We start from the raw sequence: 6,876 nt of genomic DNA on the forward strand, positions 1-6,876 counted from the left end.
GATATTATTATTCCGAGTGGTTCATTGGGAATGCTAACGATGAGAATAAGTATAAAATTATTACGAGATGGTACAGGTATGCACATAAAGCTTATGATTATTATATTCGTGAAATGATGATTTCAAGGTGAGTTTGTGCTGGAATGATTTATGGTCATGAGATTATGGTAAATTGCATTATTTTATATTATATTACTTGAATGTTAAATGTATGGTAAGATTTTATTATTTTTTCATACGAGCTTACTAAGCTATATAGTTTACTCCGTTTTACTTTCCATGTTTTATAGTGTCACCAATCTAGCTCGGATTGGAGATCGTCAGAGATCTCATCACACTATCAAACTATCATTTTGGGTATCGATGATCTTAACATTTTGAGTATATGGCATGTATAGGGATTTGGTCATTTTGTTATATGTGTCATCATGATTTGGCCAAATGTATTGGCTTGTAATTGTCAAAGGCTTGATTTGGTATTTGGCCTTGTAAATGGGCTCATTTTGGTTAAGTTGATTGTAAGCTCATATTTATATATTTATATATGCATGTATGTGCTAATGTCCCTTTGGTGATGTGGTTTATATTGGTATGTTAAATATTGATTGTGGTTAATTACTTGTTGTGAAATGGATGAGTTTGGTTTATTGGTATGATGGATTATTTTGATATTAATGCAAATTGGAAGTAGTCATAGTGGTGTTTTAAATGTGAAATTGGTATGTTTGATTTGGCATAATGGAATGTCATGAGCATCATCGATGATGGTATTGCATTGACATGTGTTGGCCATGATTGTAGATGTTTTGGTTGCCTAAGTATACCATGATTTATGCCATTGAAATTCTGTGTTTGTGTGTAAATGAAGGTGGTAAATGGCTTGGTAAATTGCCTTTATTGTGTCCACATGTGTAGACACACGGGCGTGTGTCTAGGCCATGTGTGACTCATGGCCTGTGCCATGGGCATGTGTTTTGGCCGTGTGTCCTTTACACCTTAATTTTGAGAAATAGAATGCTCAAAATTGAGCACACGGGCAGAGACATGGGCGTGTGTCTCAGCTATGTAAGGGACACAGCCTCAAGCACGGGTGTGTGTCCCGACCGTGTGAAGTCTGCACCTATTTTATGAAAATTAAATTAATTACACGGCTTAGTGCACGAGCGTGTGACTTGGCTGTGTGACTTCAATTTGTTCATGCATTGCAAAACAGAGAGTTCCACGAGTTAGGGACACGAGCATGTGTGACCACACGATCTGACCACACGGGCGTATGACCCCTATACATGGCAAAAAAATTTATAAGTTTTGTGAAAATTCCCTGAGTTATCGGTTTAGTCTCGAACCACTTCTAAAGCATGTTTTGGGCCTCGTAGGCTCATATTAGTGACTTTATGATTGAATATAAATGGTTTTAATTTGGATGCAAATTTATGACTTAATTTGTATGTTCGCTTGCAACGTAAGTCCGGTAATGCCTCGTACCCTATTCCGGCGTTGAATATAGGTAAGAGGTGTTACATTAACTATAATGATTAAATTGAATAAAGGGCAAAAGTTTAATTATAAATTAAAGAAAAAGTAAAGGGACTAAATAAGCAATTAAACCTTAATTGACAAGTGGATGGTGTAGAAGAAAACATGTGTCAAAATAAATTTAATATATTAAATTATATTATATATTTACTTATTATTTAAGTAAATATTATTATATCATTATATTATTATATTATTATTATTATTATTAAAATATAAAGTAAATAAAAGAATAGAAAAAGAAATAAAGAAATAAAGCAAGAAACGAAATAGAAAAGAAAAGAAAAAGAGAAAGAAAAAGAGAAAAGCTAGAGATTTCAAAGTTCAAAGCTTAATTGGTAAGTCAATTTAGTCTCTTTTCTTATAATTTTTATGTTTTCAGAATCCTAAAATTAAATACTACCTAATCTATGTCAAAATTTTAGAAATTATTAAGTTTTTAAATGTTGTCTATGTTGAATAATTAGAGTATTAGAGACTAAATTGTAGAATTTAAGCTAGAAATGAAAAAAGGATTGAATTGTAGAATAAATTATAAGTTTTGAGCATTAGGGACTAAATTGTAAAAATTTCAAAATTTAGGGATTTAAGTGAAATTAGAGAGTTAAAACTAGTTTAAAGTGAGAATTGAATGAAAATATAGAATTAATTATGACAAATAAAGTTAGTCCCTGATTAGGAACTAAATTGGAATGTAGGCAAATGTTGAATAAAAATTGAAATATTCAATGTGATAATTTAATTGTATTGTATTGATGAATTTTAATTGTTTAATTTTCGTAGCTAACGTTGTGTTGGAAACCTCGACTAAGAAAGGAAAAGATAAAGTTGACGAAGAGTAGCTTGAAAGTTTAGGTTTGTATTTCTATAATCCGAATCTAAATATTAATTGTTCTGTTTTTGATTTAATGTTTATGGTAAGAGAATGAGGTGAGTAATTAGCCTTTTGATATTGAATTGAATGTATGTAAATTTGTGATTAATGTGATATTTGAACATTGGATAATTGTGACATTTGAAAAGTGAATTGAAACCCTATTAACTGTTTCGGGCTAAGTCCATAGGATTGGAAGAGTTCAGGGATTACTTCGACCTTGAGTCGATGAGACACTGGGTGTCAATCTATTACTTCGGATTAATTCGATGAGGTACTAGATGCCAATTTACTTCGGTTTAACTGATGAGACACTGGGTGTCAAATTATTACTTCGAATTATCCGATGAGGCACTGGGTGCCAAGCTGGTGTGTTTTGGTTGGATCCGTGTACCCGTCCGAGTCCGAGTTGTGTTAATAGGGTAATTAAATGAAATGATACTGTGAATAGTATTGAAAAGCACTGAATTGTGAAAAGTTATTTGAGATAGCAAGTGATGAATAAGTTATGAATGATTTGTTATGAATTGATTATTTGAATGGTTATTGATATTGTATAATTAAACATGTATGTTATATTATTTTACTTTAAATACTCAGATTATAAAAATACCACTGAATTTATACTCAGTGTATGGTTTGTTTTCCATGCGCAGGTTAGGTACTTAAGTTGATCACCGGTTCAGCATCCATCAATGATCTCGAACTCAAAACGTGGTGATGTATATTTCTTTTTGTGTCGGCATTTACCTGGGGCGTTTAAATGCTAATTATTTTGTGGATTGATTGTAAATATGATTATAAGTTAATTTTAGGTTGGTTATATATATGCTTATGTTTAAGATCATAAAATGACATGTTAAAATTGAAGTCCAAATAAATAGAATATAGGCAATTTAAGTTAAAATTGGCATGTTTACAAATTTGATTTGAATGAGGTCTTATTGATATGTTTCGATAATAAAATTGTGGTACCTATGAGGGTACATTGGTTAGGCACCTAGGATGTCTATTTTAACATGTTTTGAATGTCTTTAATTGTGTTTTGAATTGGTTGAATAAATGGTTTTTGAGTTTCTTAGTGTTCAAGATTGCAAGGAATGACAAACTTGTTGTTTATGTTTCATTTTGAGCCCACACAGCCAGACACACGGGCGTGTGACTGGAGTGTGTGAGACACACGGCTAACACATGGGTATGTGGTTTGGTCGTGTGTCCCTTTCAACCTTAGAATTTCAAATGAATGCCCAGGTATTTTCACACGGATAGAGACATAAGCGTCTGTCTCAGCTATGTGTGGCACACGGCCTAGCACACGGGCATGTGGCTTGGCTGTATGACCCAAGTCAGAGAGTTATACGGGTATGAACACAGACTGGGACACGGCCTTGTGTCCTTATTTTGAATGCCCAGACGGCCTGAGACATGGGCGTGTCACTTGACCGTGTGAGCTACACAACCTGGACAGAAGGACTTGTGTCCTCTGTTTTTTGAAAATTTTTGATGTTTTCGGGAAACTTTCTTGAGTACCCGGTTTAGTCTCGCTTTGTTTCTAACACTTATTTTGGGCCTCGAGGGCTCATAAAAGGGGCAATATGATTAAATTATTACATGTATACTAAATGATATGAAATGTTCGTATTTGATCTAAAAAGTTTGATAATACTTCACAACCATGTTTTGGCAACGAATAAGGGTTAGGGGTGTTACATTTATGGGGCTCTAGGAAAATTCGGTCTAATGTTGGTAGGATTTATGATAAATTATGTTAGTACCAGTTTCGAGGATTAAATTGAAATTTATGTTAAAGTAGTATAAATTTTGTAATTAAATATGAATTGGTATGTAAAACGTTAATTTATTATTTCTATTTAATTTGTACCTAACGTCGAACCGAAAATTTCGAGTAAGAAAGGAAAAGGCAAGGTTGTTGACAAATAAATTCAAATTTACGGTGTGTGATTCTATAATTCAAACTATTTTAATTATTGCATTGAACATTTCATTATATGGTGAGTTATAAGGTAAGCTACAAGGTTAATTTAGTGTGATATGTATTGAAATGGTCGAATTGGGTACTTGTGCTTGGGATTGTATTGAATATTATCGAAAAATGAAATTGATTATGTTATGGAAAGAAAAATATGTTGCTATGAGCATTTATATACTTATGATTGAATTATTTGAATTGATGAAATTATATTATAAAATTGAGGAATTGAATTATGAATTGAACCGAGAGTTATGTTACCCTATTAACTGTTCGGGCAAGCTGGGGTATAATTGGCATGCCATAGGATAAGAAGAGTTCAGGGTTTTATGACTAGGTATTGGGGAGTGCTGGACACCGCATTTGTCGATTTTACCTGCCAATGTAGGGCACAATTTGTTTCTACGGATTATTTCGTTAGACACTAGGTGTCACATTTGGTTAGTTCGTTGGATTTGCGTATCTGACTCCGAGTCATGTTAATAGGGGAAAATAAAAAGAAAGTGATTAAAGTTGAAATGGTAATGGAAATAAAGATGGATGTGAATTTTTGTATATTTTATAATGAATGTATAAAATGGAAATGTGATGATTCATGAAATTTCTTCAGTTTGAATTGAATAATGAGTTATAAAATATGAATAAAGCAATACATGTTTCCTTACATTACTTTACTTGCATTTTAGTTAGGTAATTAAATATCTTATACCATGTTTAAATACTTAGATTATGGAAGCATCACTGAGTTATACTCAGCATACATTTTTCTTCTTGTGCGCAAGTTAGGTACCTAGTAGATCTATCATCGACTAAGCATCCAATAATGATTCCGACTTCAAATGTTGGTGAATGGTATTTTTATTGGTTTTGGCATGTACCTAGGTTATAATATGATAGTTTTGGTCTTTTTTGTATCTTGGTGGTCTTTTGTGGTATGGTAATGATGTGCATTTGGTTGATAGGCATTATTTTAGATTTGGTAATTCTATGGTTATAGAATGTATAAAATGTTTATGCGGTAGTTAACTTATAATGTAGACATATTTGGTTGCCTCGTTTTGGTGGTTTGGTATTTAGTACTTTGGAAGCATTATTGTAGATGGCCCAATTTAGATATGACAATGATGTTTTAGATGAATGTTTAATGTATATGTATATGCCTTGTGGTGTCAATGAGGCCACATTGGTTAGGCACATAAATTGTAGGAAATAAGTATGTTTTAGTCTCAATTATAGGTGTTTGAAAGCATGTTTATAGCTGGTTATTGTTTGAATTGGCACATAAGGAATTGGCGTTGAAATGCCTTGTTTTTGAAGAAAATTTTAGGTACACATGACCTGGGACATGGGCTGTCACACAGTCTACAACATGACCGTGTGACCCAACATTGAATGTACACATGGTTTGGCACACAGCCTGTGACACGACCGTGTGGCCCTAATTCGAATATCCATATAGGTAGACATACGGGCGAACAGACGGGCTAAGACAGGACCATGTGTCTAGAATTTCGAATGTCTACACGGTTTGGGCTATGTCACACGGCCTGGCCACATAGCCTTGTGACCCCTGTTTCCAAGATTTTCAAACATTTCCAAAATTTTCTGTTTTGTTCAAAAATGATCCCCGAACGTTCCCAAACTATTTTTAAGGCCCCAATGGCCTTGTTTAATGCATGTAAGTGCATTTTCATTATATATATGATTCATTGTTTTTGTTTATATTTAAATGTTTCTTATTATATTGTAATACTTCGTAACCCTAATCCAACAACAGAGAAGGGTTAGGGGTGTTATAGAACTCATCTCTAATTGATTAAGCCTTTTGAGGATTTGTTGGTACTTGTCCTCACTACCAATAGTGTTCACTATTGATTGTTTGGCCCAATATGTGAACCGTTTAGCCAGCCACATGTAAGAGGTGACAGGCCTCGGCGTAGGTCTTTGACATGAATGCTCCTACGTATGCTTGATCAAGATTATAGCATAAGTTTTTGTCAAGTCTATTATAGAAGACTTGAAGTTGCAGCCAATCTTGTAAACCATGATATGGACACTTACACAAAATTAACTTAAAGAGCTCCCATGCCTCATATAATGACTCTCTTTCCAATTGTTGAAAATTCATAATATCCATATGAAGTTTCATTGTCTTGCTCGGGGGAAAGTACTTTGCCAAAAATTTCCTCGCTAGCTCGTGCCATGTGTTTATAGAATCTACCAGCTGCGAATCTGACCACATAAAAGCATTATTAGTAAGAGAGAAAGGGAATAACCGAAGACAAATAGCGTTATTAGATACCCAATTATACTTGAAAGTATCACAAATGGTTAGAAACCACTTAAGGTGTTAGTTTTGATCCTTATTCATAGACCCTCGAAATTGAAAATCTAACTATATCATCTGGATCATGGCCAGTTTTATTTCGAATCTCTTAGCATTAACCGTCAGGCGATTAATGCTACCTCGAATCGC

The 6,876-nt window shown here is 33.7% G+C and overlaps 1 non-coding gene across 1 annotated transcript; it reads left to right on the top strand.

The window, feature by feature from the left end:
* Positions 1 to 6,439: 6,439 nt before the first annotated feature.
* On the top strand, positions 6,440 to 6,546 carry LOC121230124 (small nucleolar RNA R71). The gene has a single exon (XR_005928076.1). It is a non-coding gene; the product is annotated as a small nucleolar RNA R71 (small nucleolar RNA).
* Positions 6,547 to 6,876: the final 330 nt, after the last annotated feature.

Source organism: Gossypium hirsutum, chromosome A05 (assembly GCF_007990345.1).
Source record: "Gossypium hirsutum isolate 1008001.06 chromosome A05, Gossypium_hirsutum_v2.1, whole genome shotgun sequence".
NCBI lineage: Eukaryota > Viridiplantae > Streptophyta > Magnoliopsida > Malvales > Malvaceae > Gossypium > Gossypium hirsutum.